Source organism: Fukomys damarensis, unplaced genomic scaffold (assembly GCF_012274545.1).
Source record: "Fukomys damarensis isolate Sample0158 unplaced genomic scaffold, DMR_v1.0_HiC HiC_scaffold_4, whole genome shotgun sequence".
Taxonomy (NCBI): Eukaryota; Metazoa; Chordata; class Mammalia; order Rodentia; family Bathyergidae; genus Fukomys; species Fukomys damarensis.
Window position 1 is genome coordinate 24,772,746 of NW_022900916.1, and position 11,934 is coordinate 24,784,679.

The 11,934-nt window shown below is 42.7% G+C and overlaps 1 non-coding gene across 1 annotated transcript; it reads left to right on the forward strand.

Annotated features, from left to right (window-relative positions):
• Positions 1-1,398: 1,398 nt before the first annotated feature.
• LOC117284190 lies at positions 1,399-1,471 on the forward strand. Its single transcript, XR_004515289.1, has one exon. It is a non-coding gene; the product is annotated as a small nucleolar RNA SNORD93 (small nucleolar RNA).
• Positions 1,472-11,934: the final 10,463 nt, after the last annotated feature.

Sequence of the window (11,934 nt, forward strand, 5' to 3'; positions counted from 1 at the left end):
TGCCCCGCGCAGGGACCCGTCCGGCTCAGCCCCTCGGGCGCAGGCTGCCTCACCGGGACCTCCGGGTTCAGGGCGCGCTCTGGGTTCCCGCTGGGTCACGAGCACATGGTCTGTGGTCTATCAAGGAAGCAGATGAGGCCAGAGGTTCTGAAGCACTTTTAAATTTCCTAGTGGAGCAGTATAATTCCAAGTGTTGGCTGCAGACGGAGGTGATCTCGCCCACACAGCCACTTTCCGGCCACAAATGCCTTTTAGTTGCCACTTTGGAAGGCCGTTGGGGTTTTGCAAAGGTTTCGGAGCTGAAGGCCAGTGAGTCAGGCACAGCGTTCTGAGCCTCAACTGAGGAAGCCCACGTTTCTCCCCCAGACCCGCCCTTTAGGGGTGGCCAGCGCGGGGTGCTGCGCAGGGCCAGCTTTCTGCTGTGTGGGGAGGGAGGTCTGGCTTTTCTCCACTGGGCGAAAAACAACCCTAGGTTCTGCTCTGACACGGCCTAAGATGCCTGACTTCTGTCCACCAAGCTGAAGAGCATACAGGCCGTCCTGGACAGCTTCTCTTAGATTTCCAGGTCTTGGAGTACGTGAGCATTCTGAGTGTCGTTAAAGAGGAAGGAAGTGTAATGTGGTGGCCTCTGTTCCGCATCTTGTTCAGCCCTGTATTCTGGGCCCAGACCACCTGGACAACTTTCCCTGTTGTGAGTACCCCAATCTCTTGACAAGATAGCTGTGCTCACCGAACAGGAGAAGGGTGCGCTTGTTTATCGTTGCTCTTTCTGTTACCGTTCCTCTCGAGCCAAAGAAGTTTGTTCAGTTTGACCCATGAGAGAGGCATAAGCAGAGAGCTTGGCAGACCAAGGCAGCGCCCGAGCCAGAATCTATTTAAGGGCTGTGGAAACCGGAAACTTCTCAACCTCTGGGGTTAAGTCTCAGCTACAGGGTAAACAAATGAGTGGTTTTTATTTTTAAAATCTGGAAAAGATGTATTGCAGCTTTTTCCTAGGAAAATACCATAAATTTGATGCCATTCCGTGCTAATATATCAGAGATATAGTTGGAAGGATGGTAACTGCTGAAAAAGAAGGAATTCTTAAGAGTATGAGAAACTTGCTTCATTTCACTCATAACTGGAAATTACAGAAGACTCCCAAGTGTCAAAAATTTGGAGGTTGCAGCTTTATAAAAAAGTTCTATTTAGATGTAGTGTTATATATATTCCTCAAAGGTCTCCCACTAACAGATTGCCAAAATAATGGCTACTCTTCCAAAGATAAAGTAGCTCAGTATTAATATTTCTGTCACTTTTTTTTTTTTAACCAGGTTCTGGAGTTCAAGATGCTGATAAACATTAGGTAAGGACCTATGGAAAAAACCTGGGGCTTGAGCTAACAATGAATAGAATTCCTGGCCAAAGATGAGAACTCTAACCTGATTGGATAAACTCTACTCTGATGGGTTAAAGGATTTACCTGAGGCCAACTCCACATGCTGGAATTCACTAAATTCGGTCACCACCCCTTTTGCTATAGGCAAAAAAGGGGAAACCTATAGTAAATGGATCGATACTCAAGCCAAGAGAAAGGATCTTGAGTATTAAAAAAATATTATGTTTCTGAGTCAGCAGTGGGTGAAACTAGAAACTTTTTGTTATTTAGTAATACTTACCTATTGTGTTTTTTGTTTGGTTTTGTTTTTACAGACCTGGTGCTTAGAAGAATTGGTGAAGCTTTTCAAGTAGATATATGCAAAGTAGAGATTTTGCCCTAGGCCTCTTGTAGCTGGGATAAATTTGAGACCAGTTCAATTACACAAAGGAATGGAATATCAGAATTTTGTGCCTTTGCCTTTTAGTGCGGTTGGCCCCACAGGGACTAATTTCTGTAGAATAAACCTCATTAATGTTTTTTAAATCAACTAGCCCCAGCATGAAACTATCTTGATTCATATATTCTACAAAGACTAGTTAACTAAGGTCAGAACAATCTTAACTATTTCACAACTACTTAAAATATCTTGCTTTTTAAAAAACATGGTCCTGTGTATTTTATATGCAAAAGGACATTTTAGTGATTAGATTTTATCCTTTGACAACAAGAATTAATTCCAAGAGATGAGGGAGGGGTTGACTGCAGAGAGGCATGAGGGATTTTTTTTATGTTCACGTCTTGTTCCACAATCATTCTACTTGATTATGGTGATGGTTACATGATTATGCATTTATCAAATCTCACATTTAGTAGATTTTGGCAGAATGCAAATTGAAAGTTAAATAAACACAACTTTCAAAACATCCTTTCCAGTGTCTTAATGATTTGCTTACATATATGAGAAGGTATATGGACTCATCTTACATGAGAATTACATGATTCTGAAATATTAGGAACAGCAAAAATACATCAAAGCCATTTTTGTGGTGTAAGTCACATAAGTGACTAATGCATACAATAAATACCTGAAAAGTAGAAGTAAAACTTATGGTAGTTAAATATTTGGGTTTTTTGTTTGTTTGAGACAGTCTCACTTTCAGGCTGGCTTCGAATTCTCTAGCTCGGGGTGACCTCAGCCTCCCAAGTTCTGGGAGCTACCATTCCCTGGTAGTTATTGCATTAAAATTAGCTTTATAGTTTAAGTATCAGCATATTGCTCTATTTTAACAGCTTGGCTGTGATATGGGACTCTTACCAATCTGAAAATTCATTCTGGTCACTGCAAGATAGCAGAAAAGGGTGTGAAAATGGTCACTGTTAATACTACTTTGGGTTCCTTGAAGCTTTTCAATACTGGCCAGTTTCCGTGCCAAGAAAATTTACCCTTGGCTAGAGCCAGCTTGCCAGGAAAGTAGGAAAAAGGTTCTGGAAAGTAATCAGAGTTTACTTTAATCTCAAGCCTAATGGTATGCAAACCACATAGTTTACTCCTGTAAAAGGCTGCTGAAGAACCTCTGAACTATGTCTTCAGGATGATTCTGAAGGGCATATTAATCAAGTATTGGTCATGAGTCATTCTTTCCTATAGGTATTAGTGTAGCCCAAGAGCCTTTGAGCCCTGGCCCAGTGGCCCAGGACACTGGCTCTGTTTGCCCCTTATCCCATACAAAGCCTTTCAGGTGCCCCTTCTGCTCCTTACTGTACCCTCCCTTTCCAAGTCCCTATCCCTGTTCCTCAGCAATCTGGAATTGTCCAGCATCACCAGAGAAAGCAAGGTGAGTAGTCAACAGTGAGTGCCGCACAGTTCTATGGGACTGACAGCCTCGGTATAGCACTTGTGCTATGTGATAAAATGGCAACGAGAAGGCAACCATGCAACTTAAAACCACCAGTCCAGTCTTTTGTGCTCAAATACTCTGAAGAGAAGTGAAGCAAACTGGAAGCTGAATAAGTCAGAGAATTTACTAATTCCAAGTGAGAGCCAGGCATGAAGAGAATCTTTGACTGCAAAAGATTGATTAGAATATAGTTTTTATGCTTGTGGTTATGATTTCATTGAAAATGGAAAATCTTACTTAACAACTTATGTATAATGTGATATAACTTCCACATAATGTGATATGACTTATCCAGTATCAGTTATGCTGCTGTTTCAGTTCGGATAGACTGAGACGATTTGATATCAAGAATGGACATGTCCCATCTTGTCTGAGGTATTCCACCATGTTCTGAAGCATTTGAGTATAAGAGGATTTTGTTTCCTGAAAATGTAACTCAAGTGAATATTCCAGACTAAACCATGTGCATTTTTGAGGGCCTTAAAGCCTTAAGTACTTGATTGTCTAATTTAGCAAATACTATACATATACTTGTTTAATGACCTACCTGTTTAAGGACTGTTCGGACTTAAAACCAAGACAAGTAAACCAAGACAAGTTGTTCCGACATAACCATTCAGACTTACAGCCCACCTTTTTTTTGTACAGTTCTGTACATCTTGTGTATAGAACCTCTGTTGTTTTGTACAGTGTGCCTTATTTATACAGTACATAGTTCTGCTGATTGTACTGTATAGTACACTACTCTAGTTTTGTTACGCATAACAGCACTCCATGTAAACTCATCATGTACATAAAAGCAGTCATCAAGTTGTAGTTTCCTTTGACCATTTATTTGCTCTGAATACAGTTCCTCATTTAGCAACTGAGTTGCAGGAACAGAAATTGGTCGTTAAACGAGGGGTGCCCGTGTTTGCTGGCCTACTGTACCTTAAGTCCCACCATAGAGATAGTTCCTACCTTTGGGATGTTTACACTGACAGCATTTCCTCTCTGTAAGATGGAACTGGTTAGGATATGCTTCAGTTGATTTCTCCTATAAAATGATTTCATTTTGTATCTGGGTCAATACCTGAAAGGTTAAAATGTTGGTACAAACTGTTAAAAGAACAAATTTCTTTATACTCTTCAACACCACTATATTCCTAAAAGGGTTTTGGGTGGTTATAAACAATATTAAAAAATACAATAATTAGGGAAATAAAACCAAGAAGAGAGCACTAATATAAAAACAAGCCATTAGATTGCATACTGTTGCTCTGGCCACTTTACCCAGAGATTTCTAAGCAAAATAAGGACTAGAAAAAGCTGACTACACCACCCCTGTGAAGCTGGGAACAGTTTGGTTAAAAGCTGTGCTCACATTTTGAGCAGATAACAGCCACACCTCTGAAAGGCTTATTTTTACTTTGTAGACTCAAAGTTCACCTGTCCAACATCCACCTTGTGTTTATAAACTGAAAATTTCTGATTCCAATATTTTACTATAAAACTACTGGGATTGTGCAACTGTAAGTAGACAGCCCCTTAGTGGAGTTGATCTAAACTGCAAGGGACTCATGGTATTGGGGAGCCTCCACATTGCTTCTGCAGTTCTAGAACAGCTCCATACCAGCCTGTTTCAGAGATGAAGAGAGAAAACTCAAATCTGTCACCTTGATTTGTTTCTGGCAACAGCAGAATATTGTAGCTGATGCAGTAAAGCCTGATGCCATTAATATTGCACAAATGCCCTGGCCTGGTACCAGTAGTCTCGTAGGCAGAATAGAGCTCATCATATTACATGTAGGTCTCCCATAGCGAAGAAATATATGGAACTCTGGAATCATCCTGGAGTCTAAAACTGCACCACAGTATGGCAGCCAGCAGTCACACATGGCTAGCGAGTACTTGAAATATGGAGACAGATGTGAAGAATATGAAAAAAATGTAAAAAATCTCAATTTTATTATGATTGTGGGTTAAGTAATAATTGAATAATTCAGGTGAATGAGATACTTTAAAACATTGTTCGCATTACTTTTCTATTGGAAAAAAAAACTCCTTAAGAATCAAAATAATCATAGAAATATGCAAATAGCCCACAATGTAATAGAAAGATGTTGCTTTTCTATTATGTAGACCCTTGAGGAAAAAGGAAGAGTAAAATTAGCACTTAAAATGCAGAGTTTACAGGGAAGCAGCTATTTTTTTTTTTTCAAGGACAGAAGTTGCAAGGGTAGGCAGCCAGTACTACTTAGAAGATTTGATGTAAATTTTCCTTTCATTGTGCTCATGTCTGGAGATTTTAAACAAAAGACTTCAGAATGTATTTATTAAGCTTTTTTTTGTTCTATGCCTACTCTGCACAAACATTTGTGTATTTGTTAATCAAAGGCCAAAGGATTTGTTTGGGAGGGTCTCCTCAAAATATAACTTCTTCAGTAAGAATCCAGATGAATAGTTCTGGTCTCATAATCTGGTCTTCAATTGGTTTGGTGTGTGTTGTGTATGTGTTAATGTAGTCTTTCAGGATTTTTTATGGAAAGGGAGCGATGTGGTGAGGGAGGCAGCACTGTAAATATCACCAGAACTACCTTATATTAAGAAAAATGTTCCATGGAATTCTCTACTTCCCTCATTTTCCCTTCATTGTTTTAAAAAGCAAGTTTGTAAAATCCCCTTCTGTAGTTTTCTTGCTAAGGTGTCATTTTGTTTTTGTTTTTGTTTTTTTCTACAAGGTGCTAGGGATTAAACCCAGGGCCTCACCATGCTAGCAAGTACTCTACACTGAGCTATGCCCCAGCCTCTGACTTTTTTTGTGGGGTGGAGGGGCCAAAGTTGCCCTGTGTAGTTCAGGTTGGCCTTGAACTCACTGTGTAGCCCAGGCTGGCTTCAAACTAGCAGTAGTCCTCCTGCCTCAGCCTCCTGAGTCCTGGGGTTATAGTTACGCACCACTGTGCCTGGCTGTCATTTTGTTTTGAACAATAAATGAATTCTTCCTTTAGTTTTCACACTTCTCTTGAGTAATGGCTCTTAACTGACAGGACACTTGGTAATGTCTAGAGGTACGTGGTTATCACAGCTGGGTCGGGGAGGGATGATAACCAGCACTGAGTAGGTAGGGACCAGAGATGCTACAAAATATCCTATAATACACAGGATAACCCTACCACACAAAATGGTGACCCAAGATGTCAACACTGCAGAGGTGGAGAAATGCTATCTTAGAAAATGTCAGTCTCATCAACTGCTGCCTGCTATGGTGCTCCTTCCTTGGTATGCTATAGGCTATTCCCAAATATGACTTAGCCCTACACAGAAGAGTTCTCTAAACTCTGAGGCCTATATTAGTCAGCTCTTCATTACTGTAACAAGATATTTGAGAAAATCAACTTGACCAGGAAAGGTTTATTTTGGCTCATGGTTTTAGAGGTTTCAGTCTATCGTTGGCTGCCGCTGCTGTTTCTGGGGTTGTACATTACAGAGAAACTGCTCACCTCATGGCTGCCAGAAATAGCAAGGGAAAAAGCCAGAGAAGAGAGGGCCAGGGACAAGATACAGGCCCCTACTAGGTCACCTCCCATGAACCACTCAACTAGGCCCCAAATCCTAAATTTCTGTTATCTACAATGTCATCAAACTATCTCAACAGATTAATCCACTGATAAAGTCAGAGCCCTCATGATCACTTTCTGAAAGCTTGTACTCTGAACACAAGACTGTGGAGACACCACATCTCAACTAGTGATGGCTAACTTTTAGAGATGTGTGCCCAAACTGTATCCCAAAACCCACTTAGTTACCACAAAGTGCCAGTGCTACAATTCAACCTGAACAATGGGGGTTTACTTTAGAAAAAAACAACTCCAACATTAACATCTTTTGTCTTAAAAGAAAACACACGTGCCACAGGTTCACCACCACTACCATACGAAGGCCTAAGAGGGCTTTAAAGCAAGCCCTGCTGTTTTCATTTCCGGACAAAACATAGCTGTTATAAAATAATGATTTGTTTAACCCAACAGCTAAATGAATTTTTCTTCCAGCTTACTGAGAACGCTAGTTTTAGTGTTGATTGCTTATCAGAAACCAGAAACTCCCCATTTGCTCATCACCAAATAGTATTGCTCTTAATCAGAGCTGGTCTTAGCTGCATCACTGAGGTGAAGCTCAACCAAGTTGGCTGGGGGTCACGGCCTGGCTCAGACTCCATAAGCCACAAAAGGTTTCCTCGAGATCTGTTTCTCCAGAAAATAGCTTTAGTCCTCACTGGGGACATTTAGCTCAACCAAAAAAAACATTTACAAACCAGAACAACAATGACAACAACAACAAATCCATGCAAAGAATTGATACCAAACATACTCAAATGTGTTCTTTCTACCTCTCTGATTTTAACATTGACCAGAATACCATGACTAATTATAGATCCTGACAAACAATAAAAATATGAAAACACTGCATTATGATATTGGCAAAATTAAAACTAGCCCCTCTGAGTCTTCTTTTTTTTATTGAGTTTATTGGTACATTTTAGGTATACAGTGCAGTTACATTCATTATTGGGATCTTGTACCTTTACATGACAGGTCTTGGCCCTCTGAGTCTTCTGGGGAGGAGTCTCTGGCTTCAGTTAATGGATGAACTTTTCACACTCCAGACAGTTCCACCAGGGCAGACATGCTTAAGCAGCTGGCAGTGTTGGCTAAGTGATGATATGACTGATCTCAAAACTAGGAATGGCATGCGGTAGGCACACAAGCAGCGAAGGGAAATCATGCCAGTAGAGCTCTGAGAAGCACTGCCTTCCTCTCAGGTTAAAGGTGACCATGTGCCCTTCGTCTCATTCACTTGGGTGTTTTGAATCTTACCTTTTCTTCTCCTTCTCCTTCTCCTTCTCCTTCTCCTTCTCCTTCTCCTTCTCCTTTCTTCTTCTTTTTTTTTTTTTTTTTTTTTTTTTTTTTTGGTTTTTTGAGACAGGGTCTCACTATGTAGTTGAGACTGACCAGGAACTCATTATGTAGCTCAAGCTGGTCTTGAACTCACAGCGATCCTCCTGCCTCAGCCTCCAGAGTGCTGGGATTACAGGCGTGCGCCACCACACCTGGATGAATCTTACATTTTCTTGCATAAAAAAAATACAGCATGTGCCCCATGGTTACAAACAGAATGGAAATGAAGACCAGCAGGCGCCAGCATGATGAGGATGAAGTGGATCTGGTCCATGAGGTAGTTCAGGGAGCACCGCACACCACTGACAGCCCCTTGCTCCACCTCTGGAATGTTCTCTTGGAGAAGCTGGGTCACAGTGAGGTCAAAGGACCAGAGGCCTGAGGGGCAGCAGTGTAGGGGGAGAATAAACATGGACAGATGTCAGAGAACTTCAGTGAGATTTGGCCTCTGACGCTGATTAGTGTTGATGCTTTGGCTGGATGCAACTTCCTGCTGCTTAGTTTCCTCATCTAGGAAATGGGGACATTTCAAACACTAGCACACTGGATGATTCCTTGAGATAGCACAGTAAAATGGGTAGCACTGTGCCTGGCCATCTGTGCATGGCTGTGTCATAATTTGTGGTGTTTTATCTTTTCAGATCACCATCATCAGATGCAGTATAACTTCATTTTAGATGTATTTATGCATGCTCCCACTTCATTGCAGAACTTTTCTGTTTAGGACAAAGGGCACACACTTGGGCCTCAAATCGACTTGGGATTCCAGATTTTTCCTCTCGGGTCCTGGTTCAGGGGAGGAGGAACTGGGCTCCTCTCTTCCCCCACATTCAGCCATCTACAGAGGCTGAGCTCCAGAAGCAGCCTTGGCACATGCTGCACAAGCATTAAATAGGGCAGGAGCCACCTGTGCATAGGACAGTGCTGTGTCCTTGAATAGGAACATCGGCCCTGAGGACTCTGGTACCTGCCTCCAAGGGAACCTGCACCAGCTTTGCCTTTTGGATGGCATTGCAGCCGGCTGGCCTTCTGGATTCTCCTAAAGATTCAGTGCTGGCTCTGCAGAGGTCTCCTGGTTGCCACTGTCTCTATCCCTGGATTTAGCTCATGGCTCTGGAATTATCTGGAGATAATGTGCTATGTGCCCTCGTGACTGCCTTTATAGAGTACCGGCCAGATGCTCTGTCGTCCTGCGTTTCCTTGGTGAGGCCCCCATTCAGGCCGTGACAGGCCCCTGTCTTACTGGGCTGTACTCTATCCCAGTCCCGGGGCCTCTGATCCCTAGGGCTTGCCCTACCCCAGGACCTCACACTGGGCTCCACTCAGACCCCCACTCACCTGTAGAATTCCTACACCAGCATTTAGCAAGGAGCGCTTACCAAGTTGGAAAGTATTTGGAAAATGCTGCCGTGGCATGATGTGAAGTGCTCACGGCAGTGAGGGCTAAATATTCACTGAGAATTATTTCAAAGTGAAGGCATACAGAGGTACAGTTCTTAGATTTTTTTTAAAAAAGTGAAGTGACTTTTAAGCAATGTGCCACATCTTACAGGCAGAGTTCTGTCTCTGCATAAGAGTGGAAACAAGTGTTTCTTGAGCGCATAATCTAGGATGAGCCCTGCGCTTCGTGCACACAAGGCAGATCACAGGCCTCTACTCCTAGTGACAGGGCCAGGCAACGTGGCCACCAGGCCTAACCACAGTGAGCAGGCTGCAGGCACAGTGCACCCTGCTGGGCAATGGTGTTTTTAAGGTGTGCAATTGCAATATCACACCACCAACCCCAAGGGCATTTGTACTCCTGATAGAAATAAATATGAATGAGCCGGGTGTGGTGGCGCACGCCTGTAATCCCAACACTCTGAAGGATGAGGCAGGAGGATCGCTGTGAGTTCGAGACCAGTCTGGGCTATGTAGTGAGTTCCAGGTCAGTCTCAACGACATAGTGAGACCCTGTCTCAAAAAAACAAAAAAAGAAAAAAGAAAAGAAATAAACATGAATGGAAGCAGGGAACATCTGCGTCATCACTTAGCGTTTGGCTGCCCCTGTCACTGCCCACCCCACACCCACCCTCATACAGCAGCACTTGAAAAGACACCTAAATTACAGCTAAAATATAATAATGATGATGACCGGAAAGCAGGCTTCATCTCCCTCCCGCCTTTCCTTCCTTCCCTCCCTCTTTCTTCCCCCTCCTCCTTGTCTCCCTCTTCTTTCTTCTTTGTGGTACTGGGAATTGAATCCACTGAGCTGCATTCCCAGAACTTTAAGAAAAAAAAATTATTTTGATTTTTTAAAATTTTAAGACAGAGTCTAAATTGCCCAGGCTGTCCTCGATCTTCCTGCCTTAGTCTCCTGAGTAGCTGGGCACTACCACCATACCCAGCAAATATTCATTCTCAGTGTGTAGCTATTAGAGTTGTGAGAGTTTTGTGCTAAACCATTACCTACAGGAATTAGTTCAGCACCTCCTCAAGACATCCCCACTAGTATTTTACCATACAGACCAGAAAACTGTGACTTAGGGGTCTTGGCAACATCACCAGGCAGCCTGGCTCAGATCCTGAGCTGTTTGCCTCCTGAGTGTCACAAGAGCTCCATGTCTCACAAGTCCTCAGCCAGGATGCAGCCAGAGTCTGCTGCTGCTGCTGCAGGTCAAAGGCCAAGGTTCCCTTATGCTGAGCACAGGCCCTGCTGATGTACTCTCAGGTTTTCCAAATGTATTCATTTCCTTTGTGTCAGGAAGCCCAGTGATCCTGGCAGACAGTAGTCACTGGTGGATTTGTTTTTCCTTTTGGACTAAACCCTTAATAATAATATAATATAAACTGCAGAAATTTTAAGGGGCCAATCTATTCTTAGTTGTTCGTGTGATGAAAGGGTAGAAGTGCAAGTCAAATACCAAATAAAAGATAATTCGCTAATCAGGTACTTCACTGAAGAATATTTCAGACTGGGCATGGTGGCATACACCTAGCATTTTGGAGGCTGATTGTAAGAGCCTTACTGAACTAGAGCGACTCCATGTTGACCAGCAAATGACCCAGAGACTGTTGTTCCCTCGACCCCTCATAGGATAAGTAATGATTAATTGTGAATTACTAGGTAACTGCTTGGGAGTAGCTGGGAAACTAGAGAAAAACTGTAACAAGAATAAAGACTCAAAATAAATCACTCCACTCCTTGTTTGCCCATAACTGAATGTTCTGAAAACCACAATCTATAAAACAATGGATAATCAATCTGCTAATCATTAATACGTAATGGTCAAGTACATGACTGATGATAACCAGCTCGGATCAACTGACCACTTGCCTTTTTCCCCTTCCTGTAAGTTTCGAGTGTAAACTCCCCCCATAGCCCTACATAAAATAGCCTCTGACTCTGAGCTAGTTGCCTCTCTGAGCTACTTGGCTCCAGGAGTGCCGTCTGGCCAGACTAATAAAGGTCTATCTGCCATCTAGCCTGGTGTGTTCCTTCCTGGGTGACTCTCGCTGTCCGACAAGCTCCGGGAGCCTCGCCGAGCTTTAGGGCTCAGCATCATGGAGGCCTTTTGGCTGTTCACGCTCCCCGGAGTAAAAGTGAGACTTTAAGTCTTACATGAGGCAGGAGGAGCACCACAAGTTCAGTGCCAACCTGGGCTACACAGTGAGTTCAAGGCTAGTCTGAACTACATAGCAAGACCCTGTCTCAAAAAAATAGAGATCAAGTAACCCCTAGACAAAAGAATGGGTTTCTAGA